The 26329-nt window shown below is 28.1% G+C and overlaps 1 protein-coding gene across 1 annotated transcript in view; it reads left to right on the forward strand.

Annotated features, from left to right (window-relative positions):
- The first annotated feature begins 1277 nt into the window (after positions 1-1277).
- LOC107452324 (uncharacterized) overlaps positions 1278-26329 on the forward strand; it is a 38252-nt gene continuing 13200 nt past the window's right edge. Inside the window, exon 1 of the mRNA XM_016068723.5 lies at positions 1278-1475. The gene's annotated coding sequence lies outside the window, so the exon portion shown is untranslated. The remainder of the gene's footprint in view (positions 1476-26329) is intronic.

The raw sequence follows: 26329 nt of genomic DNA on the forward strand, positions 1-26329 counted from the left end.
TTTATAATTTAGTAAACACTTGGTTGCACTGAATGTTTTTAATGTCTCTGAACTGATGTTTAACTAAAGCTTTATACACTTTTACTGAGTAGTTGAGAAATTGATAGCTCGCTTATAGTGGACAAATCTTTCTTGCAGTTATTTAAATAAACGATGCAAAATTTTTAGACAATGTGATAAGTTCAGAAGTATATTATTATCAATTTTAATTAAAAAGAAAGTAATTCGCAAATAAAATGAATCATTTCTCTGGATAAAATAAAGCAAGTGGTTTCAAAAACAAGTTTATGGAAGGGCAAGTTTGTTGCGCAGAAATTCAAATTTCGAGTTGCAACCTTTTCAAAAGTGACGGAAATAAAATAGATTAATACTTAAAATATTCCTAAAATGACGAAAATTGAAATGACATACGTCTGAAAAGTTTGATGCAGGAATACAATCTTTTCATTGAGTTGAGAATATTTTAAACGTTATTTAACGTTCAGATTAAAAGTTTCTTTATAGAATGAAATTCTCTATAAGGAAGCTTTATTGGAGAGAGACTTTACATACGTAGTTAGTTAATATTTTTTAAAGCAAATTACCTACTATTGCAATTACTATTTCATCAACAATACTATTATATTATTAGGTGAACCAGAAAGTAATGTCGTTTCGATGCATTTGATATTTGTTATCAAGATTTTATTTTTAATCAATAACGTATTCATCCTCGTTAGCAACAGTCTTTCAATGCCTGCTCGAAAATGAATCGAAATCGATAAAAAAAATGAATCGGTTTTTAAGACTAACGAATATTTAATGCACCGAAACGACATTACTTTCCGGTCCACCTAATATTTTAAAGAATTTGATAAAGTGAATCATCGTTTATAGAGGACTTATTGCTCGGTCAGAAGATGTTTCACTGTAACGGGGTCCAACAGTAATTTTTATTCATAGAAGAGTAAACATTTAACACTAGAACGGTAAAAAATCAAAAATCCAGAATTGTAAATAAATAAAAATAAACTCTAAATATTTTCTTTTAATTATGCTCTTTTGTTATTGATTACCTTTCGATACATTTCGTAGCAAGATTGTATTTAACAAATAAAAGAATTTAAAAAAAAAAAAAAGATTTAGGCGAAGTTTTTATGTAGGCGAGTGTCACTAAAGGTTTCGAATACTTGTTTGGCAAGGTAAAAGTGAAGTTTTTTACTTATCTGGCGCCAAATGTGTTTTTTCTTCCCTCCAGATATGATATCGAAATGGCAGTGAAAATAATATCAAAAGTGGGCAACCCTAGATTCGCATCCATGTGCTTACTCAGATCTGTCAGAGGAAACTAAAGCTTCTCAGGTTTTCGTTGAGCGAATAAACCATTATTTTGATGAGGTGATCTTGTTCACTTAGTTGATCTTCTTTAGAATGGGGTTGATCACTTTCCGATTCTACTAGACTTTTTTTTCTTCTCTCTCTTGATTTGTGCTACAGTAAGTCTATTGTTTTTTGTCTTTTATTATTGAATGATTTGTTTTGATAAGTTCTTATTTCTAAATTTTGTCTTCAAATTTAAATCAATTTGCTGATAGTTTTTTTTATAAATCAGTAAATATCATTCTCGAAGATAAAAGTTATGAATACAGATTTGATTCGTCTTTCTAAAAAAGTTACCCCCTTCTTGATTCTTTAATTTTGAGCGATTTAAAAATTTTTTTTTGCTGAAATTTTTTCTAACTATTGCTTTTTAGAATTTAAATTAGAGGGCATTTTCTTCGAATATTAATATTTCATAATGGGTTTTATGTAAAAAAATAGAAATTTTAACAGTTTCTGATTATAAATTTTTTAATTGACTTACGTTCGTCAAGTTTTTCGTTATTGTTTCAATATTATTGTTTTTTTTTCATTACTATTTTTATAAATTTATTTAGTAGATATTGTTTAAAATTTTAAATTAGATACTTTTTGCTCATAAACTCGTTTTATCTTGACACATACAATGTAGTGATTTAATTAATTTTCGATTTAGTGGAATTATTTATTTATTTATTTATTCTATTCTATTTTTTTTTTTTTTTTTGAAATTTCTAAATTTGCTTAAATTTTAAGTCCTTTATAGATTTTTTATATGTTAGTAAATAGTTAAAAAGTATTAATAAGGTATCAATTTGTGAAGATTTTTAAGCTTTTAAAACTTTTGTATTAGAATGAGCATTATGCTTTCTCTTCGTTCCCATTTGAATTTTTGTTCTTGTTTTTTAAGTTATTAATTTATTTATTTTGTTTAATTTGCTTTCTATCCTAAATTTGCTTTCTTAAACAGTTCATAATTCTGTTGCTTAGGTAAGTTGCTTTTTAAATATTTCTAAAGAAAAAAATAAATTAGTTTGCGATTCTCTTATAAGTTGATTCAGCGAAAACTTCTTTGTTTATTTATTTACTTTTATTAAACTAAAATACTTATGTTAGACAGCATTTATGTCCAACGTTTTCAACTTTTTTTACTGAAGTTTTTGGTATAATTTATTTATTTTCCTTTCTAGCTTTTTCGGAACAGTTTCAGTCAATCCTTCATTTTCTCAAAAATCTTTAAATTTAATTTACTTTGAGATACGGGATAAAATTATCATTTCTCATTCTTTATAACTTTTATATTTCATCTAACATAATTTCGTCTTCCATTTGATTTTCCTATACAATTTAATTTTTTATTTATGAATTTACTTTTTTTCTAAACAAATTAAGCTTTGCTTTTCTTGGTCTCTAAAATAAACTAGTTTATTATTTTATTTCAAAGAAAAGATTTTTTTGCTTTTTTTATAAACAATTTATTTACTTTGCTTCATAAGTTGTTAATAAAGTCAATAATTTAGGAAACGTAATTTTTTTCTAAATTTGTTTTACGTACTAAGCGCAAAAAATGAAAAATAAATAAATAAATAAACGGACCAGAATGATTAACTTTTCATCTAATTAGCGGATTTTCATGCTCTCTCAATCTTAATTGTTCGAGGAGTTGACCTTAAGTATGCTAATTAATTAAAGCAGACGATATTTTAAGTTACGATATCAGACGCATGAAAGTACTTTCTCTGTATAAGCATACCTTTTTTAACGGATTCAGATTTCCGATCCTCGAAATTTAGAGAGTATCTGGGAAATATGGTCCCTATAGTTTTGTCAGGAGAATGATCTAAAGTACGGAACCCTTAATGCTTATATTTTTTGCATATTTCACCTCATATCGAGAACTTTTGAAGCGAATTTAAAATTTTTTACACAAAATTATAACTGTCGTTTATACCAAAATGTAACTTAGCAAAAAATAACTTTTCTTATACATATATTATTTTATTTAATAATAGTCTAAAAATTTTGAATTGTAAAGTATGTAATTATTGCATCCTTTTAAAGAATGTAATTTTACGAGGCAAAATACAAAATTTGTACGAAATCGGTCGAATAGTTCCTGAGAAATCGAATTTTAATTTTTTTTTTTTTTTTTTTAAATTTGCATTCATTGGTAAACATTTCTAAAGCTTTTTCCATTAAAATTTAAAATTCCTAATTGTGAGATTATCTCTTAAGGGACAAATAGTAAAGATTTCTTTTTTTTCTCTCTTACTTGGTTACAACTTTAACTGTTTAATGATTGATTCCAACTTTTGAGGATCAGTGTACAGTTTAAACAAATTTAGACAACATAATTTATGCATGTATAATTTTTAAGAACCTTATATTTTCTGATTTTGTTACACCTATGTTAGATTAAGCTTACTTTTTAGAATAATAATCTTAGTCTAGCTTCGTTGCTGTCTCAGACAACTTTAGATTTATGAAAAAAAAGCTGTAAATTCACGCCAAAAATTCTGCTGTATGCATATGTATATCTGCTGTATACATATAATGCAAGTCTCAAAAATCCAAAATGCCGGGCATGTTAGTGTTACTAAATACATGTTTAAACATCTTTTTCGAATATGTATGTAAGTACCACTAATGAATCTATCAAAATAATAATTTTAAAAACATTATGTCTACATTAACATTTTCATTTTTAGTATGAATCAGAATTATTTACGTAGAAGTTTTAAAATGGAATAAAAATTAATGGAATTATTTTGCAATGCTCACGGGTTATTTTGCTCGAGTAAAACATAAAAGTACCTTTATGTTTTATTCGACCTTTATGCTTATGTTTATACATAAAGTAACTTTATGTTTATACAATAAGTACCTTTTATCCCTATTATATTTGTCATAATTTCCTCGTGCGTTTATTCGGTATTTTACGGTATCTGATTAAGGGTAAATAATAGATATCTGACTGAAATCTCACAACTTTTCGGTCAATATAATTTTCGTGTTTATATTTTATGAATATTTATTATGTGTAAAACAGTTAAACAAAAACTATGGAAGTAAATGATGAAAATATAAACATGGTTAAGACATCCTTAAAATCAGGGAGACAGATCTGGAGCACACCGGAGCTATGTTATTCCAGGAACTGAAACCGGAGATGGTGCTCTGAATTCTTATCCACAATGCATACATTCCATTGCTTAAAATTTTTTTAAATTTAACGAAATGAACAGGAAGTGAAATTAAAATTACCGATCTCCTGACTAAGATATTGGAGTCATATTTTTCAAATTGCATCCCTTTGTACGTAAATTAGAACGTTATTTGTACGTCCATTAGTACGTTGCAATTAGTACATCATGATGTGTCATTGCAGTTTACCAATACATGAAGTTTCTTAGTTTTCACTGGATTTCGGTGTAAAACTATGGTGGTTAAAGCATCCTGCTAAAAACCGAGAGGTCCTTGGTTCGAATCCTGCCGGCAGCCTACAAACATCTCTTCCACACATTTCTCACTCCGCATGCTTTTTGCTCAAAAATGAGTATATGCTGTTTCAAAATTAAATGCAAGAGGTTCTTAAATTCTACTAATATTTGTTTCGGAGATATTTTTATATATTCGGAAAGACAAATTTTTGTTTAATTTTCAGAAAACTTTTTTTTATAATGTAGATTTTTTGTTTAGGATTTAATATTGAATTATCTAAATATCTGAAACTTTTCAATTAAAACTTTTCCCTTTTAACTATCCATATTCATTCAATTAAAGGATAAATCTTAGGCAGGGAAGTCCTTCTCTGAGGCAAACAAAGGTACAGCCAACATTTTGGAAAATCCCGCTTTAGATAAATACTTTTAACACAAAGAATTTCATGAATTAATATTTTCCTTCCCTATTAATCACAAATTTCAACTGGAATCGCTACATTTTTAAAAATTAATACTTAAAAACCACTAGAGAGAAAAGTGTTCTAAATTTCTTTCGAGAATTTTCAGTTGTCTTTGACCTCTTAAAAATGTCTATCGTAAATGTCAAGTGAAATCATAGAAGTTGTGATTCCCTTTCCTTTTTTTTCTTCTGGTAAGTTAAGGCCATAGAACTTTTTGATCGTCTATTGTTGTCTTTGATTTTTAAGAGTTTTTTTAAAATGTGAATTCTAAGTTTCATTATTAGATATATTATTTTAGTATATTTTTTATGATTTCATAAAAAATTAGATCATTATTTTCAAAAGTTCACGGAATTATAAGTAGATTTTTCAAACAGATATTTCTTAGAATGTCTGCAATAACCTTTATGTTCAGGGTAATTGTTTATTATATTAATAATAATGGAATGTAAAAATATTTTTTTTCGCTCAGACAATTTTTCCCATCGTATAACTTTTTCGAACTATAATTGTTCTATTGACGTTTTCTGTAACGCCACACGTGTGGAACTGAATAAAAGTTTTTCATGCCTTCGGGTCTTGGTTATATATTTTTTTCTTCTAAATTTCGTTCTCACGTTGCTTCTTCAATCAGAAAACGAAAATGTTTTTGTAGGGTGGAATTTTGTTGATGAGACTTAAGATTGTTATACGTTAAAATGTTAACAAAGTTTTTAAGGTAAAGAAATATATTTTCACTAAAACCTTTTTTTGCAATTTAATTAGTTTCAAAAAATGTGTCTTTTTATGCATTCTTTTATTCGAGAACAATTGTTTAATTTTGGAAAATTGAAAAGAATTGTGAAAAAGACCACCGTGTACATTCAAATGGGCTTTTTTTATTTGCTTGAAAGCAGTGGTGTAATTTTGGAGAGGGTTTGGGAAAAAATTCCCTCCAAAATTATACATTACTTGATTAATGAGCTATTGTACGGTAGGTAGGATGTAAATATAAAAACTTTTTCCTTTTTTTCCCTTTTTTTCTTATTTTTTTCTCTTTTTTTTCACTTTTTAACAATAATGTTTTTTTAAAATTTTTTATTTTGAATTATTTTTCTTCCTTGCTTTTGATAAATCTTTTTTTTGCATTTTTAACTTATTTTAGGAGTTCTATATACTTGCAACTTATGCGCAGTTAATAAAACTTATTATTTTTCTCTGCCTTTCTCGTTTTTTCTATTATCCTTTTTGTTTTTATTGTGTTATTTGTGTGATAACCTCCTTAGCGATAGATTACAACTACGTCGCAGTTTGAAAGAAATAATTTTTAATAAAATTTATAAGATATAACATGATAGCAACAATTATTAGGGATAAATAATGATTCAAAATAAAATAAAATCCTCAATGAAATAAAATTCCAAAGTTAGATATGTTCAGCGTTGCTTAATATTTATACCAATCAAAACAAAGATTTATTCAAGAAAATAATGTATTAGTTTTAATACACGTATGCAGCCTATGACTATTTACATAGAAATTCCTTGTGATTCACAATATTTGCTTATGAAATGTCTGCAAGAGTTAAAATTTATCTTCTTTCAAAGTTTCGTATTATTTAACATTCCAATATGGCTTAGTCGTAATTTGTATCTCGTAAGAATGCCATTTATAACTAAATTAAATATTGCTGTTATATTAAGTAGAATTCCGAAATAAAATCTGAGTATTTTTTTATATCATTGTTTTATTTATAGCTTTATTGATCAGGGGAAATGACGCAATTATTTAATTTTATAACTTTACTTTTCGTCAATTTTACGAGTTTAGTATTCACGCCATTATCGAGTGAACGTAGCATTCAAAATACAGTGTGACTGTTACTTTTAGTTGAAAGCTATAAGAAATATTTTTATTTGTAATAATTTTGAACTGTTCCAAAAATAACATGTTATATGTGAAAAGTAATTACAGTGTAAACACTGAAGTGCTCATTATTTATTATTTGTCGTCAATTTGTCTTAGCAGTAATAGGAAAATGACAATGAAAATAATATCTAATCAATGTTCAGAATTTAATGTTCTTTTTCTTAAGAAAAAAAGAAAAATATTTGATTATTTATTCGAGTGTTCTTAGCAAATAGAAAACAAAAAACAAATGTTAAAGGTTGTTTTCTGACTTATAGATTCACCAGAAAGCTATAATTTTGAACTGTTATTTTTGAACAATAATTAGAGCATCACGTCTTTTCGTATAAATAACAAGAGTCGAACAGGAATTGTTTTAAGTACTTATTTTTGAACAATGTCAAAAATCAAACGTTTTTCCTTATTTTTTTAACAATTCTCTGTAATAATAATTTTTATAATTGGATTTTTAATTTTTGCGGAACAGTCTAATTAAAAATTTTAATTAACATAATTTTGACAACATTAAGAAATCTGAAGAATCTAACTTTCCAGTAAAGCTTCAAAATAATACAGCTTTTAAGCATTTGATCATAAAAATGTTAGTAACAAACGATGTCTTTGAATCTGTAGGAGATTGGCCTTAATAATTTAAACTTGTTCTGCAGTTAAGCATACATAAAGTCTACAAATTAACTGCAAGTGAATTAATTTAAACATTGGAGCGATTGAAGGGTCTTTACTAGACCGATTTTTGAAACACACGCAATATATTAAAAAAAACAGCTCAACTTAATTTTTGTCTTAAGCCTTCTAAACGAAATAAAAAGTAAAAGAATTCTTGGTGCTTATCGTGTGCAAGAAATTGAAATTGATTTGAAGATTTTAATTTACTATATATACAGTATGATGTTGAATTTAAAAACATTTGAGTTAAGTAAAGTTGAGTTGAGTTAAAGTAAATGTAATGTTAACTAGATTTTCCAAAACAGAATTACACTTTTTTAAGATAAACACTTCTGAATTATGCTGTATGCTATAACCGGGATCATTCCATATTTTTTGTGAAAATACCCAGTTTTTTTAAAAAGTCTCAGAATTTAGTAAATTTGTGGAAATAGGATCCTGTTTTTGCGATTTTGGGAAAAATTTCAAGAAACAATAGTTTTTGTGTCCTAACATTTGTTGAACGGTCTTTGTGAGTTTATATAATATTTATTATTGTGAATTTTACACTACTTATAACTTTCTGAAACTTATATAACTTTGAATCGGGCTCTTTCTTTTAGTGCTCTATGTTTGTGAAAATATGAAAATAAAGTTCTGTTTTTGTAAAAAAAACATGACTTTAAAAAAGTTGAGTTTCTAAATTTATGATTGTGAATTAAAGAAGAATTTTTTTTTTAATGGATCCATTTTTAACATAAAATAGTTTGTGACGGGTCTATTTTAATGATAAAGTGAGTTCTGAAATTTTTACTGTAAGATAATTGGTGATGAAGGGTCTGTTAATGGACCAGAATTTCTCCTAAATTGATTCCTTAATACTTTTAAAATTATATTACTTTTTCCTTTAAATTAATGTACAACTTATCTCGAAAAGAAAGCAGGTTTATCTTCTTCATGAAAAGTTAGTTTGGAGGAAAGCCTCACTTGCCAAAATGTAGGAAAATATTGAGTTAAAACATCAGGATAAAATATGAGTATTCTTTACTATGTGAAGGTTATCTTAGTTTAGCATTGTATTAGAATAATCAAAACATTTTCTAACTCTAATAAAAAAACTGATTTCTTTTTAAATCTCCTTTTTTAAGTTAATCAAGGATATCAAGTAACAACTTGTTTAAAAGAAAATATGTTTTTATTATAATATTTAAATAACTCTAATTTATACACATTTACTTTTTTTTTAATTTCATAAATTATTGAATCTTTTGTAGACAAAAAGACAAAAACAATTCTCTGTTTTTAATGATTCGCTGATTAATTTCATAAATTATATAAATTGCACACAAAGAATACTAAGAATTTAGTTGCAGTTAATACAGAAACAATTTTACAAAATGTAAATCATTAACAACTTTAAGTTTTAAGACATAAAATTACAGTACTTTTTACAGGAATTTTATCCGGGATTTTTTTTTAGTGTGGTTTTGATTAATTAAGTGATTAAGATATATCCGTAAAGGACGGAATTTCTTCTTTCCTTTGTTGTTTTTTTTTAAAAAAATTTTTTTTTTCTTTCCTTTGTTGTTTTTTTTTAAAAAATATTTTTTTTAGAAACCCTTCATCTTAATTTTATTTGCTATTATTTTGTCCCTAGTTAAGCCTTTATTTTAAGCATCGGCATTTGACTTTTGGATGTGATTAGCTTCATAAATTTGATATTTTTGTTTTAACCCAGTAAACAGTTTGTTTTTAATCAAGTTTATCTACATTACTGACTCGATGAAACTTTATTAACTTCTTAAATTGTATTTTATCACCTCATCTTTGAAAGATATATTGATTTTTGACTGATGAAAGTTCTCACGGCTTGTTTGTTGGGGCGGAAATGTATCTCAGTCACTCTTTCATGTATCCCGACTCAAGTAGTTTAACGCGTGAGTTAAACGGGGTTAAAGATTCGTGAAAAGTTACCCATCATTTTGTATAAACTGTTCAGACATTTCTTTTTTGTTTGTGTACTCTTTATTGGTTAGTTTTAACTTGTTGACAGCATTAAGACATGTTCTTTTTGTTTGTGGTTAAAATGATTTAAGATGGTACTCTAACAAAATTTACTTTAAAAAAAATCATAATTTAAGGAATAAGAACATTTTTTACGTGTTTACAGGTTTGAGCTGCAATCAGGATCGAAGTATGATTATACTTCGAAGTATCAAACTAACATCCGAGGTGTTTCGTTTACACTTTTAGAATTTTCATTCTATAATTATGGTAAAATAACCGTCAGCAGTCTCAACATCCGATTAACCGTAAAGTTTAAGGTAAAAAAAAATGTTTTACCTAAACTGTTTTTAAACCATTTACAACTAGCGTAGTTTCAAAACCGTAAAAACGAAAGTTAACTGGACATAGGAGATAAGCTTTTCGTTGGGTAATAGGCATCGGAGAGTGCAGGACACAAATAAAGGAGTGCAGGACATTGGAAACTCTTCATGTATTGAAAATAATAGAGGAAATAATGTGGTGTCAACTCTGTGACTTGAACCCTTGTTCTATCGGTCATGAGACTGCGAGATTTGCCCTCTTGGCTATAATATGTACGCAGTTGAAAGGAACCAAGTGTCTTCATTAGGTGAGCTTAGTTGGTGTGATGAAAAATCGTGTTGTTTAATCGTATTAGATGAAAACAGTTAACAAACTGTGTTACCTCACAACTAACAGCTTGATTACCATCTTAATGGTTATTTAACTGTTTTGTTTGAAAATGGCAAAACAACTATTAAATAAACTGCTATTTAACCATTTTCCCCTAGAAATTTTGAGCAGTGTAGTAATAGATTCTATTAGCTCTAAATATCGCCTTTTTTATGACATTCATCGATGGAAATAACTATTTTTTTATTTCTATTTTATTTTATATATTCGACATCGTGCATTTGTAAGAATATTGTTCGAAAACCCATCAAGGAAAGTAATACTATTAAAAAGGTCCTTCATAGATAATTATGTTTATTTTTTTATATGAAAACTTTAAATTTTGCATTATTTGACGGTAGAACATATCTCCTCGCTGATAGATTATTAAAAAAACTGAGAATTCGAGCAGCGATCATCATCAAAACATGTGCGCAACCGAAGAAAGTATGGAAGCGTACCATTATTGTCCGATGTATTAAGTGCATTAGTGTCTGAAGTAATACAGACATCCTGCTAAGGTACTCATTTTTGCTTCATTCTGGCAAGAAAACCCATTTTTCATGGCTGTTTGGAAATCGTCCACTGAGCATCTTTTTTATTTCTAATTTTATTGTTTTTCGAAAAGTCGATTTCTGAACTATTTTGAATTATAATAAATCCAGATCGCTTCTATTAAATATGTATTAAGTTTTATTTAATCAATCAACGTTTATTGTTAATTATTCGGAAAAACGTAACTGTTCCTTAGCAATATTCAAGCAGTGTATTAATTGACAAGGATTCGAAAAATACACATTAAAGGTGGTGATTACATCCTGCATACCAATAGCCTTTTGTGCGTATAATTATTATAATTTGAGTTTATAGCAATTTGCATAATTGATAAAATATTCAAAATTAATTAAATATCTATTGAATAGATGGCAGCACACGGTATAGTTTTGAAGTTGGTTAAAACGTATTCATATTTTGATCATTTTGATGGTGTTATGAAAGGGATTAAAAGTTGTTTCAAAACAATAGACATTTTATGTCTTAGGTTGTTAACAATAAAACATTTTTGGGATTTTCAGAAACTTTTTTTGTTTGTTATAAATGCTACAATTAAAGTATAACTAGATATCAACAAACATTTGTAACTGCATACTATTTTATTCTATTTCGTATAAAAATGCAATTCAGTGATATAAATAATGGTGTTTGTTTGTGCTGTTTTAAAAAAGTGCATAATAATTACAGACCCTAAATTGATAGGCGAAAAAAAGATAATAAATCAAGTCACAATATTTCCGACTTCCCGGAAGATAGTCAATCCATATTTGCCTCTGATAAAGACAAATGATTTTAAAAAACAAAAGTATCTTTTTAGCATCTAAACTGATTACCAGTGCTTTAAATAAACGTTAGTAAACGTATTTGTTCATATCAATTATTGTTACGCAATTTTACATTGATTAATTCAAGTAATTTTACATTTAATATTTCTTTATAAAATTTTCGGGAAACAATATAACAATTTACCTGAACAAATTGTTTGTGTGAAGCAATTTTAAATATGTTACGGATTTATGGTATATTTTGCCCCTGAATTATAAGTTTTGTTGTTTACTAACAATAAATAAATTTGTGAAATGTATCAGTGAGAAGTTATAACTGGATTTTTATCAATTTGCAAATCAGAAATGAAACATTCACTTTCTAACCGTATTTTGTAAGTGAATAATTGTGTAAATTTTAATTATTGGTAAAAAAAGATCGGAAAGATAAATAGCTTGAGTAAATGAAGCAATCATTTACTCATTTGCGCTAATTTTAATTTGTCTTCTCACTTTCATCAACGTTTAACGTAATGATTTGCTACGGATGACTTCGAACGTTTCTCAACCTTAGAGAAAGTTACTCATTGTGCCACTTTTTTATTTAATAAGTTAAATTTTATCAGGACATTAAAAATTAGTTTCATGCCTGACTAATTTTTGATGCAGAAGTATAAAATAATGATAATCCTTATCTTTGTTATTGAATGTTATCTTTGTGTTATCAGTTCAATGGCAAGTTTCTTCCATAATCGAATAAAAAAACCGTGGTAAAAACCGTGGTAAAACTACGGCGTACGATATATATTTCCTCCGATCACACGTTCTAGAAATGGAAAAAATTCTTTTTTCAAAAAGAAATATGAAACATTAAAAAATTTTTTTAAACATTGTATAATTGCAATTTAGTTTAAATAATAGTTGTAACTGAGTTCTTCAAATACATAGTTTTTAAACAAGTGAAAGCTAAAAAACAGCAATTAGAAAATAATTTTATTCTCTCCATAAATTGTTTTTGTTTTAGAAATGAAGTTTTCTTAAAATTCTTCCCTAGAAGAACGAAAACATTAATACGTATTTTTAAAATTTCAACTCCTTGAAAAAGATGTTTTTCTTGAGTTTTTTTTTCTCATAAAAACAAGACACTATTTTCAAACATTGGAAAAAAAATATTTGCATATCTCGGTTTTTATTATTAGAATTATAGTTTTTAAGCAGAAATGTACGCAGTGCAGTAATTGTACCAGAATTCTTTAATCTATGAAGAAAGTACATTTAATGAGTAATTTAAACTTATTTATATATCGTTAAAAATATTTTTGAACATTAAAAATATTTTCCTCGTTTTTATGAAAATTTGTTACACATGCATTTGTTATTTAAGATAATCCAATGTTCTAAAATTCAATGGAAAAAAAACATTATATTGTTAATTCTTTTAAATAAAAAAATATTTTGCATTTATGGTGAATATTTAGTGCATGTATCACTGGAATTCAACACTAGCTGCAGTTAGTATTATTGTTTCCGCCTTTTGAGAAGTTTAGCTTATTACGAATTAGTATTTTGAAAACCACATACAGTATTTGGCCAAATTATTAGAAGTACTCTGAGATTCTATGTAAAATCTTAATTATCAGATGATATTATACAGCGTTATTGTTTTTACGAGACAGAAACCAGTTTGCACTTGTTTATGTTCGTGTATCAATTGGTTAAATTAGGTGATATATAATATAAATTCGACGATTGGATAAATTCAATATATTATATAAATATAGAAAATTTATTATATCAGGTATCATATAAATATATTGTAATAATTAGATCAAATTATTAAACGCTCTGTTGTTTTTAATAATTACATGTTTTTCACGAGTCTATGAGCAATACTTTTACATTTAAACATATATGTAATCGATTTTTATTCAGGAAATTTTTTATATACTTCCGATTAGTATTTATTTGTAACGTATTGCATTGCAATGTTAGCCAATTAATACACGAACGTAAGTAAGTGCAAACCCTTTTTCAACCGCGTAAAAACAGTAAATCTGTATAGTATCTTCTGATAATAAAGATTTTACATAGAATCTAATAATGCGTCGAATAATTTGGCCAGAGACTTGAACTTGTTGGGTTATTTTCTTAGTTTATCCTTGAAATAATACTTCAGAATGATGTGGAGTTTTGATAACTTTGTGCATGTGTGAGAATTTTTTAATTTTTATTTTTTATCATCACTTAAGTGCCTTCTCCAATATTTCTTTTCCCGCATTTCGAAAAGAATATTATCATTGTTTTCATATGTTAAGAGATATAAAAAGGTTTTTGTTCAAATCTGCATTCATAGGGAAAAAAAAGCATGTTTTTGAAAAGTGGATATATGATTACTCGAATCACGGCATCTTAAATTTGATGAGATTTTGAAAAGGCCAGTGAGAAATTACGATCTACGATATCATTAGTTGATGGCAATTGTCGAGTGGTTTAAAAGTTTTTATTATTATTAATGTTTGTTTTGGCGAATAATGACGATAATATATTATTTTCTGTCCCTTCTTTCAGTAATTTTTAAAGTTACTACTTTTAGTATTTAGTTTAATATAATTTTTAGCTTTATACAAATGTATTTTTTTATTAAAATTGAAAAGATTGAATGCAATGTAAAATTGAGAGAAGACGATGCTCTTGATATAATAATGAATATTTCTTATTCGGTATTCGTCCAAATATTCGGCCAATGAATAATCATCACAGCCAGGCGACCCAGACTTTTAAATCAAAACTTATCGCATTTTTAAAAAGTTCTATTAACGTATGCACCCATTTTTTGTGTACTTCTTTATTTTTAATTGAATGCAAATGTTTTTAGTTATTTCTAAAAGTAGTTCAAAATTATTAATAATGTAATTTTTTCAAATGAACATTGCTTAAATTATTAATAAAATAGTAATGAATATGATTTTAAATTTTATACAAATGTTTTTTATTAAAAAAGAAAACGGGTTAAATGTAATATAACAGGGCAAAATTTAGTGCTGTTGATTATACAAAAATGTTCCATGAACACCACCCTTAGATGCATTTTAATTTATTACCGGCGTTGAATAGCCGACCCAATTCTGAGTTTACGATAATCAATGTTCACCTCAGTCACCCTGTAATTTTGAACCTTACCTAGAAGACAAGGAAACTCCTGGATCAAGTTTTGGGACAAATAGCCTTCATGGAGGACTTTTTGATTGAACTAACCCGCATTCGCTTTACACAGAAAGAAAAACCACTAAAACCTTCCACGTTTAGCCCTGCAGCAAGAGGATTTTAACCCATAATCCGTCTACCACTGAGGATATTTTTACGCCAGGACTGCGGTCGATTCGGAATTCGTATCGACCAGCTGTCTCTGGGATTCGAACCTGTTCCCCTCATTAGGAGGCGACCGCTCTATCCCCTGAGCCATTGCGGCTTCTTTAGATGAATTTGTAGAATCCTTATCAAAATTAAAAGCAAGAAAGTAGCACATCAGGAATCGCCGAAAAAGTAAAAACTGTTCTTTATCGGGAACTTCATGGTAAATTGGAGGGATAGACCGCTACCGGTTATTTTTCCATAACTTCAGAATAAAAAATCTAACAGAGTATAATTTTATAGATTACTTATTTTTCTGATTATCATATTTAATATTTTATGACTTTTGCTGCTTAATTATTTTTTTTAACATTTTATATATTTATATCGACTTTCAGATGTCATTTCATTTTATAAGTGTTGCATATATGGTTTGTGGTGACTTATTTCTTTATTATTATTACTGGTATCGTTATAAATTGAACGAGATTAATAATAATTAACTAAAAGTGTGTTGCGTTTTGAAGCACAGAAATCACTAGTTTGAGAAACAATCATGACAAACTTATATTCCGTGATCATAAATTATGCCATGTATCTAAAATAGTTTATTTTGAATTGATTAAAAGCTCTACAAAAACATCTATTTGATTTAACGATAATAAATAAATGAACAAAACAAATTCAAAGAGGTAAATAAATAAATAAATTTTAAATATACTTACATAAATATATTTAATATATTTTGATAAATATATTTTCTAATACAAAACCGAAAAAATTTATCAAATATATATTTAAGCACTCCTCAGATCATTTTCTTACTTTCGTATTTTCAAGGTTTCTTTTTTGATTTTTTAATTAAATAAAATAATTTATAAAGATTTTTTTTTAAATAAAAGAATAAATAAAATTCGATTCGAACTTTTCGTAGAATAATAAAAAATCCCCACCCCGCTTATTACTGTTCATACTCCTCAGTTTTATATTTCGTTATTTAATATGAAACTTAATATACACTGGTTATCATAAATTAAGGAAAATTCACAAAAATCGCGATAACTCAAGAAATTACACATGGAATTTTATGAAACTTACCCACAATATACAACACATAGTAAGGTATTAAACAACATAAAAAGAAATTATCAGACATTAATAGTAGTATAGAAATTAGCACATGTATAAAATAAACAAATTGGAAGTATCGGTTTGCAATAGAAAAAGTACCTTTAATATGGAATATGATTGCCTCTAGAAGCAATACAGCACAAACAGCGATGTGTGATGCTTTCAATTATGCGGTCTATCAGTTCAATAGGAAGTGAGAGCCATTGCTCTTGTAAAGCAGTTGCAAGCGTGGCAAGGGTCTGAGGGGGCGGATTGATGGCAGATACACGCCTCCCTAGAGCATCCCAAACGTGCTCGATAGGATTCAAGTCCGGGGATCGAGCTGGCCACTCCATGCGAGTAATTGTTTCCTGTTGAAGATAATCATCAACAATGCGAGCTCTGTGTGGTCTTGTATTATCGTCCTGTAACAGGAAGCAATCACCAATTGCCCCGGCATATGGGCGCACATAAGCATCAAGGATGTTGTCTCGATAAACCTGAGCATTCACGGTTCCCCTTGGAAAGACATGGAGGTATGTGCGCCCTCCTAAGGATATGCCTCCCCAAACACAGACACTGCCTCTTCCGTATGCATCTCTTTCACGGATGTTTGATGGATGATAACGGGTCCCAGGTTCTCTCCATATCAAATAACGTCTACTGTCACTTTCTAGACTAAACCTGGACTCATCCGTAAAGAGAACAGGCCTCCATTGATCTGACGTCCAGTGGACATGTTGTCGGGCCCACTGCAAACGGTCTCTCCTATGGCGTGATGTGAGCGGCACGCAAATGGCTGGTCGTCTCGCATACAGACCACCTTCGTGGAGCCTTCTGCGCACAGTTGACGTTGACACCAACCTTCCGGTGGCTGCAGCAAGAGAGGATCTAAGATGTGTCGGAGTAGCGGTTCTATTCCTGCGTGCACTTAATGTCAAATATCGGTCATCGGCACTGGTCGTAACAGTTGGCCGTCCTTGACTGAACCTCCTAGATGCCGAATCTGTGGTTTGAAATTGCCTCCAAAGTCTATGAACCACAGATGGACTCACATTTAGCCATCTGGCCACTTCTGATTGACTCTGCCCTGCCTCTAGTCTCCCGATGGCTCTCCATCGTAGTTCTTCAGGCAAATGATGCCTAGAGGTCATTATTACGAATTGGCTATCTCAGATTTTCAATGTCGCAATCACAGTAAAATTTGTGTGCTTTCTCTCAAACTTGGACTTTTATGCTCCAGGCAGATGACGTAAGCCGAGTGCAGCGCCACTAATTTGCATATTGCAATTTTACTCAGCTACTCTTAGTGGACAACATATGCAAATTTTGCACGGTTTGGCTTACTTTTGAAAGAGTTATCGCTATTTTTGTGATTTTTCCTTAATTTATGATAACCAGTGTATTTATCAGATATATATTTGTGCTAAGCACAGCTAAGATCAATTTTTTATTTTACCTTCATTGTTCCTTCCTCAAATTACAACATTTTTCAAAGTTTCGTCTATTAAACGAATAAATAAAATTCAATTTAATGTTTTTGTCGCATAATAAATCAACCCCACCCAGTATATTTTTTTCTTTGAAAAAATACACTTAAAAAAACTGGGTTCAATAACTTTCTCAGCACCTTTCTTTTGAATGTTCTAATATTTTAATTTCTGACAGAGGGCAGAGAGTTCATAACGATTAAATGGCCGATATCTCGAATTTTCGTCAAAGAATCACGTTTCTACATAGATATGTTCTAGTTTGTTTTAAAAGTCTTGACACGGTATAACAAATGTGTGGTTTACCCAGCTGGTTTCTTTTCTTGTTAAAGGAAAATAAATACTCAGGCGACGTCACCCACTGACTGATGACGAAGAGCAGGACACCCTTTTTTTCTTCTCCGCCCACGCTTTGTTCAAAACATTACATATTGTATCACACTTTTAATTGGATTTTAATCTCATTCAATGTTATTTTATGTATGAAATTGAAAATAAGTATTGGGCGATTCACAAAAGGTGGGAGCATAACACAGATCTAAACTTTAAATTTTGGCAACAACTAAGTTTAAATTTAATTCGCAATAAAAATTGTAGAGTAAATTTATGATTCTGTTTGGTAATAGCAGTTGTCGAAAAAACTACATTTTCTTTTTGGTCAACTACAACTATTTTATTACAATCGTAGTTAACTACAACTGCTTTCTTTTAAAATGTAACGACCACAAACTACTTTCGAAATGTAGTTACTACTTTACTACTTTTAGTAGACATACTTTGCTGGAGTGTATGATTTACACCAGGGGTGTCAAACTCAGAAGCTAACTTGGGCCAAATAAACAATGCTTAACATTAGGTGGGCAGCAAAAAAAAAAAAAAAAATCAATGTTCATAGAAAACAAATATTTTTATTTTGAATTGTAATAAACATATATAACTTTAAATAATTGTTTACGTCCTGATACTTGACATCTCTTCTCTGGTACTATCTTTTCTATTTCGGGAGAAATTTTATTGGCCGAGACTACTTTTAAAACTGACCCAACGTGAGTGTAATTAATACGGTTTCGGACAGGATATTTATTTCCATTTGTAACAGAAAATAATTGCTCTCACTGATAAGTACTTCCAAACATGGAAATAATTTCATATGCGAATTTTCAAGTATTTTCAAACCTTGCCTGTAAATATTCGTAAAATTCAGGCACACCCACTTCAATGACTTTGTCGCACTGAATCTCAATCACTTCCATTTGCTTGTAACTGGGTAATAAGTCTATATTTATTGAGAAAATCGAAGAAAACAAACAAAATTTGTCTCCCAAAGAATTAAAATCTATAAACCTTGTATCAAATTCTGTTCTAAGATTTGAAATTTTTTTCTGCGTATTTTTGATACGATGCAGTATCATCTAAACTAGATTTGTTCCTGTTGCACGCTGGGAAGTGCGTTAAATCTTCATTTTTCAGTTTCCTTTCACAAAGAAATAGTTTACATTTGAATGCTTTAATTATATCAAACATGTTCATAATGATCTGATCCCTGCCTTGTAACAATAAATTTAAATCGGATAATTGTTTGGTTATATCAGTCATAAAAGATAAATCTTGCAACCATATTTGATCGGAGAGCAAGCATGTATCTTGGTTTTTAGTTTGTAAAAACTTACATATTTCTTCTTTCAAATCCCAGAATTGTTTGAGAACCTTGGAGCAAGATTACCAACGTACCTCGCTATAGTAGGATAAACCTGAATATATACTATCTAATCGATAGCTTAGTTAGACTCCATTTCAGCCAATTAGAAATTTACATTTTCGTGCGTACGATTTAAAATTATCCGTATAGTTTATAAATAAAGTATATTATAATTTTATATGCTGGTTTCGTTTCTAATTCACATTTCTATTTTATTTTTACTTTGCTCCGGATATATTGACTGCTCCACAAAAATGTTCATCTCGGGCCGCGAGTTTGATACCCCTGATTTACACCAATGTTGAAAATGTTTTTGAATAAAAAACTGACTTAGTTTAATATGAGAGGTTATTAAGAAAAGTTAATTCATATTTATATACATGATATAGTTTGTTATTCTAAAGCATTTTTTACGAATTTATACTTTTAACCTTCAAACTCTATATACAGTGAAGATTCAATTTAAATGATAGGAAATTATGAAATATTTGGGATTTGAATGATTAATGACTTATATCCCCCAAGAAAAAAAGGACATTGAGGAAAATAAAATCGTACCACCCTGAATAACTTTATATCTAATGAGCAATTTTTCACGTTCTAGGACTTAATGGTTCGATTATTTTTATATATATATCCGTTGTTGAACAGCTTACCCAGTTTTGGGTTTACGACTGCTAATATTTAAATCAGCAGCCTTGTAATTTTGAATCTACCCAGAAGACAAGAAACTTCTGGATCAGTGCCCCCAGAGGTATGATTTGTTATGGGAACGTGGAGAGCTTAGAGACTCGACAGATTTAACGTGCATCAGTCACTATTTACAACACGGGGAGTCTTCTGTCTGCGGGGATCGAACCCGCCACCTGTTGGACATAGGCCCAGACTTACCAACCATGCTATCGCAGCCCAAATATACTTCTGTTTCTGTGTAATGTTCTGAATCGAGATGAAAACTGATTGTTACCTTCTCGCGCTCGAATTGTTAACAATTTAGTTGTTGTCTGATGGTTTCTAGACTTACGCGAAAATTGGCGAAAATAATTCATAAATAAAGTAAATATGTCGAATCTAAAAGTAAACTTTCTTATTCATTAGAGTTTAGAATTTACTAAATTTTTTAAAGCGTGTATGAACGTCTGAATCGATATTAGCTTGAAATAATATAAAATTTTTAGAGTTTTTTAACACCAAATTCGGATACGTATTACACCACAGGTTTTACAGTGTAGATGGTTGTGCTTAAAAATAAAGGCATAAATTCTAAATAGGACAAAAAATATCGGTAATAGATAAGTTATATTGTAGTATGAAAGATTTTTCGAAAAGCAACTAAATACTTTGATTCACATTCAAAACAGTAATGTCTAAAATCACTTTATTCTTTTAACAAAAACTGGAAATAGGACAAAAATTGTCAGTAATAGATAAGTTATATTGTAGCATGAAAGATTTTTCGAAAAGCAACTTAATATTTTGATTCACGTTCAAAACAGTAATGTCTAAAATCACGTTATTCTTTTAACAAAAACTGGAAATAGGACAAAAAAATATCTGTAATAGATAAGTTATATTGTAGTATTAAAGAGTTTTCGAAAAGCAACTTAATATTTTGATTCACGTTCAAAACAGTAATGTCTAAATTCACGTTATTCTTTTAACAAAAACTGGATTAAAGTATGTAATTGAAACTTATTTATCCTTCCTCAAAATGATTTTTAAATTATTAAAATATTTTATTATGTTTTTCGAAAATATTTTTGCAGTTAAATGGTATTTCGTTACACGGGAAACATAGGATTGTTAAAATTATTTATTTAAATATCAGTAATAGATAAGCTATATTGTAGTGTGAAAGATTTTTCGAAAAGTAACTTAATATTTCGATTCACGTTCAAAACAGTTATGCTTAAAATCACGTTATTCTTTTAACAAAAACTGGATTAAAGAATGTAATTGAAAATTATTTATCCTTCCTGAAAATGATTTTAAAATTATTTAAATATTTTCTTATGTTTTTAGAAAATATTTCTGCAGTTAAATGGTATTTCGTTACACGTGAAATATAGGATTGTTAAAATTATGTAACGTACGCAACGTCGGAAGCTTTTTCAATAATCTTTTGTTTGTTTAAGAGACTGTAATGCCCTAAAATTTGATGAAAAAGTTATTATAGTGTTCATTTTATTTAAAAGAAAAGTATAATGCATAGAGGTGTAAACAGATTATTACCCTTCTATTACGTAAGAGGCAGACTTCAAAAAGTTAAAATTACCAAATAAATGATAGTTTTGAAGATTATTTGGATTTTAGATCTTCAGAGTATGGCATAAGTACCATTTATTTAGATAAATTTACTTTTGCAATTTTTATTTGTTACTTAATGAATTGTAATGAGAACTATAATTTTGTTAAGCAGAGTTCCCAGAAAACCGTTACAACGAATGATAAAATTACTATATGTATGGTTTTAATACCGTATATTTTAGTTTAATTCTTAGAATTGTGTTTTTTTCCACCAGAAATGTCTTTATTACGCAAGTATGGTGATTTTGCAAGAATTTTTTTTCGCCGTGCAGGGATGCGGAAAATTCATAGAGCCAGAACACAGTTTTTTTGGTTAGAAATTTCCCCCAAAATTATATTTCCTTTTCTTTTTTTTTATTTAGTTACAATTACTTTTTCAAGATATTTTAAGAAAGTAAAGCTTACTTGTTGCTAACGTTTTTCAATAAATTTTTCTTATAAAGAAAAAGTATTATTTTTATTTTATGCAATTCTTGAATTAACAGTAAAGTTCATAAAGCGGAAATTTTTTTTGCTATAAGAAAATTGTAACAATAACTTCAACAATGTTCAACAATAACTTCAACAATGTCAATAACTTCAACAAATAACTTCAACAGGATTGTTTGAGTTTCCCTCGAATCTCGTTCGTGCAATTTGACACCCCTAAGGTATAGTACAGTATGGTAGTTTTATTAAAATTTTTGAACACAAATGAAATATAAAATATGAATAAAAAAATGAGTTTGAACCATTAATATGTTGCACTAATGTTGTTGTATGTTTTACTTTTATATAATTATTATACATTAATCAAATATTAAGAATTTTGAAATATTGATAACGTTATAAAGCTGTCTTTGAATAATTGAAACTTCACTATTGTTTTGCTTAAGTCTAACTATTGTTTTGTTAAGATAACTAGCAGACAGAGTGTTATAGTTATTAAACTGATTATATTAAAAAAATATTTTGAAACCAGTAAAACGTTGCATTTACGTTAATGTATGCTTTGTTTATAAATAATTATTATAAATAAATAAAATATTATAATATTGCGTTTTGTTTATAACCATTGAAACGCTCCAGTAATGTTATTGTATGTTTTGTTTGTGTATAATTATTATACATTAATGAAATATTAAGAATTTTAAAATATTGATAACGTTTTAAAGCTGACTTTGAAGAATCGAAATTTCGCTTTTTTTAATTAATTAATAATGAATTATTTTTAATTTTTTAATTAAAAATTATTAATTATTATAAAAATTATTTAATTGTTTTATTATGATAACTTGTATATGAAGTATTATAGTTATAAAGCTAGATTATATTAAAAAAAATGTTTTGGAACCAGTAAAACTTTGCACTTACGTTGATGTATGTTTAGTCTATAAATAATTGTTATAAATATACAAAATATTCTAGTTCATAATATATAGTATAGAATAATAAAACAAAAATAACTTCACTCATTGAAACACTTTTAAAATCAAGTTATTCTTCGTAAAGAATAATAATTGTGAGATATTTTTCTCGTATCATGATTTTCTTTATATTTAGTTACTTGTTCGAAACGATTTGTTGATGTTTTGAAACGGCTTCCTTTGGTTAATTTTTTTCTTCTCTTTTTTGCGCTGACAGATTGAGTCTTATTAAGATTTGTTTATGTTATATTTAAACTGACAATTCTGTGAAAGATTGAAAGTTACTTAATCCAATAAGGTATCTTTTGTCTTCTCTTTATCAATGAGTCATGCTTGATCAATCATGAACAATGAGCCGTGACGACAATAACCCATTTTATTAAATAAAAACAAATTGAAATATAACAATTGATAGCGTAATTTTTTTTTTTTTTTTTTTTTTTTTTTTTTTTTTTTTGTAAATGATTTTGAAAATGATTGAGTTAAATGTAATAGTATGCTATAGCGTTTCTTTCTTACTTTTTCTTGTGTTACTTCTATTGTATGAGTATTATTTTTCAGTTGACAATATTTCATCAGTTATAAGACGATTTTTTTAGAGGCATCAGCTTGCGTCTGTTTATATCTATTTTCTTTTAATTTATTTTGAGTACTATTTTTTAATTAGCGATATTTAATGAGGAATCAGTCGTTTTTTATCGAAGGATTTGCTCATATCCATATATAGCTTTTTTTAAAATTTATTTCTAATGCTATTATTTAATTAAAAATACTTCATTAGTTATATGAGGCGAATTTTATCGGAAGATTAACTTACCTCTTTATTTTATTTACTTCGAGTATTATTTTCTAATAAGCAATATTTAATTAGTTTATTGGAAGATAAGGTTACCTGTGTTTATTATTTATTTTAAGTATTTTTAAATTAGAAGAATTTTAAGCAGCTGTAAAACGATTTTTATCAGAAGATTATCTTCGCTCAGTTTATATCCATTTTTTTATTTGTTTATTTTAAGTATCATTTTTTAACCAGCAATATTTAATCAGTTATACTATGATTTTTAACGGAAGATTAGATTACTTCTGTTTATATCTGAGTACTATTTTTTTACTTAATTCACAATAGGACTATTTTTTGGGAGATAAACAAACCTTGTTTATATTTTTTTTTGTTTTCTTTTTTAAATTTATTTTGAGTACTATTTTTTTAATTAGCACTGTTTAGTCAGTTATAAGACGAATTTTATCGGAAGACTAGCTTATCATGTTTACATATGCTTTTTTTAAAATTTATTTTGAGTGCTATTAATTACTTAGCAATATTTATTCAGGCATGAGATGATTTTCATGCGCAGATTAGCTTACCTCTCTTTATACCTTTGTAACCTTTGAAAGAGATTAAGCTTCTATTTGCAGATTATCTTACCTCTGATTATTTTTATTTTTTTATTTTGAGCATTATTTTCTAATAAGTAATATGTAGTCAGTTATAATAGGATTTTTATTTGGAAGATTAGCTTACTTATGCTTATTATGTATTTTGAGTATTATTTTTTAATTAGAAAAAATTTCATCAGTTATAAAACATATTTTTACAGATTAGCTTACCTCTGTATATGCTTGTTTTCTATTTAGTTTAGTCATTATTTTTAATAAGCAATATTTAAACAGTCATAAGAAGATTTTTATCGGGAAATCAGCTAACATCCGGGAAATCAGCTAACATCAGTTTATATTTGTTTTTTTATATTTCTCTTTAATTAACTATTTAAATTCACTTATGTATTTAAAATTTATTAAAAAATCGAAAAACGAATGATGCATGTTTCGTTTAAAATAAATTACGTTTTAACTTTTATCACTATCAGCTAGGAACAGGGAAAAATACTGATAAACTTGTGTTAATAATTATGCAAACCTTGCGTTAATAATTGAAACTTAAGAATCTTGCGTTAATAATCAAAACCTAAAAACCTTGCGTTGATAATCAAAACCTAAAAACCTTGCTTTAATAATCAAGTAAAAATGCTTCACTGCTTTTTTTTCTAAGGCTAGTTTTATGATTTCGTTTATTAATCAATGAATCATCAGAATAATACAGCCTTCAGGACATAGACGTAAATAACGCCCTCCCAACCCAGCGGAACAGGAAGGGATGTTCACTCTAGAAGAAAATAACAATATATGAATTACAATAAAAATATTTTTGTTAATTTATAAGAAATTTTATTTTAATTTACTTTACAAATGATAATTACCCTTAACTAAACTTTGAATATATTTATTGCAAAATAGTGAGTTATTTCCTCGTTTTATTAAGATAAATTTGATTTCAATGTGCTAAGTAGGTAAATTTATACAATGTTTTAATTACTTAAAATTACGTAATTTAAATTAAATAATTTTAATTTAAATATATATATTGATATATATTAATAGAAAATGAATGATTATAAGTATCCAATAGTTTCTTCCTAGTGTTTTTGTTTTATAAAATAATTTTGAGAATTTTATGTTAAGTCTAAGATATGGTGCATTGAAATATTTTGCTTGGGGGGGGGGCACACCAAAATCTATGACCGCCACTGCTCCAGGAGCTATTCTTCAGGTTAATGCATTGATCTATATGATTGGAATAGGAAATAAAACGTAAATTATTTAAGAAAAAGGAAATTTTTTTATAATTGTTAATAAAAATTGTTTTGGATATCATTTATGCAAGCACCCTAAAGTTCTAGAAATGTGGGGGCCCTGGGTAAATGCCCCACTTGCCCCACCCTTACGACAGTTCTGGCGAAAGAAAAGCTCTTCCTATGGCGTGGTATCACGATCTTAGTACGTGTTTAGAAAGTAAAATTCTTGTAAGATCACCAAACCCTAGTTAAATCCGTTTGAGGGGGGAGGGGGTAAACATTCTCGAATGATTTCACGCTTACTTGAATAACAGGGGTCCTTTAATTCGAGTTACTTTTATAAACGTTAAATTCACGTTTTAAGGTGTGTTTTAATTTTATTTTGAGCCTTGTCGAGACTGCTGGAATCAAACGCCTAAAATGCCGCCATTAATTTTGGAATTCTTTTTTTTTTTTTTTTTAAAACAAAATGAATAAGGCGGATTTTCAATGTGACCGTGGCATGGTTTTGTATTTTACTAT

Source organism: Parasteatoda tepidariorum, chromosome 12, assembly GCF_982258835.1.
Source record: "Parasteatoda tepidariorum strain Cologne lab strain chromosome 12, Ptep-v5.0, whole genome shotgun sequence".
NCBI lineage: Eukaryota > Metazoa > Arthropoda > Arachnida > Araneae > Theridiidae > Parasteatoda > Parasteatoda tepidariorum.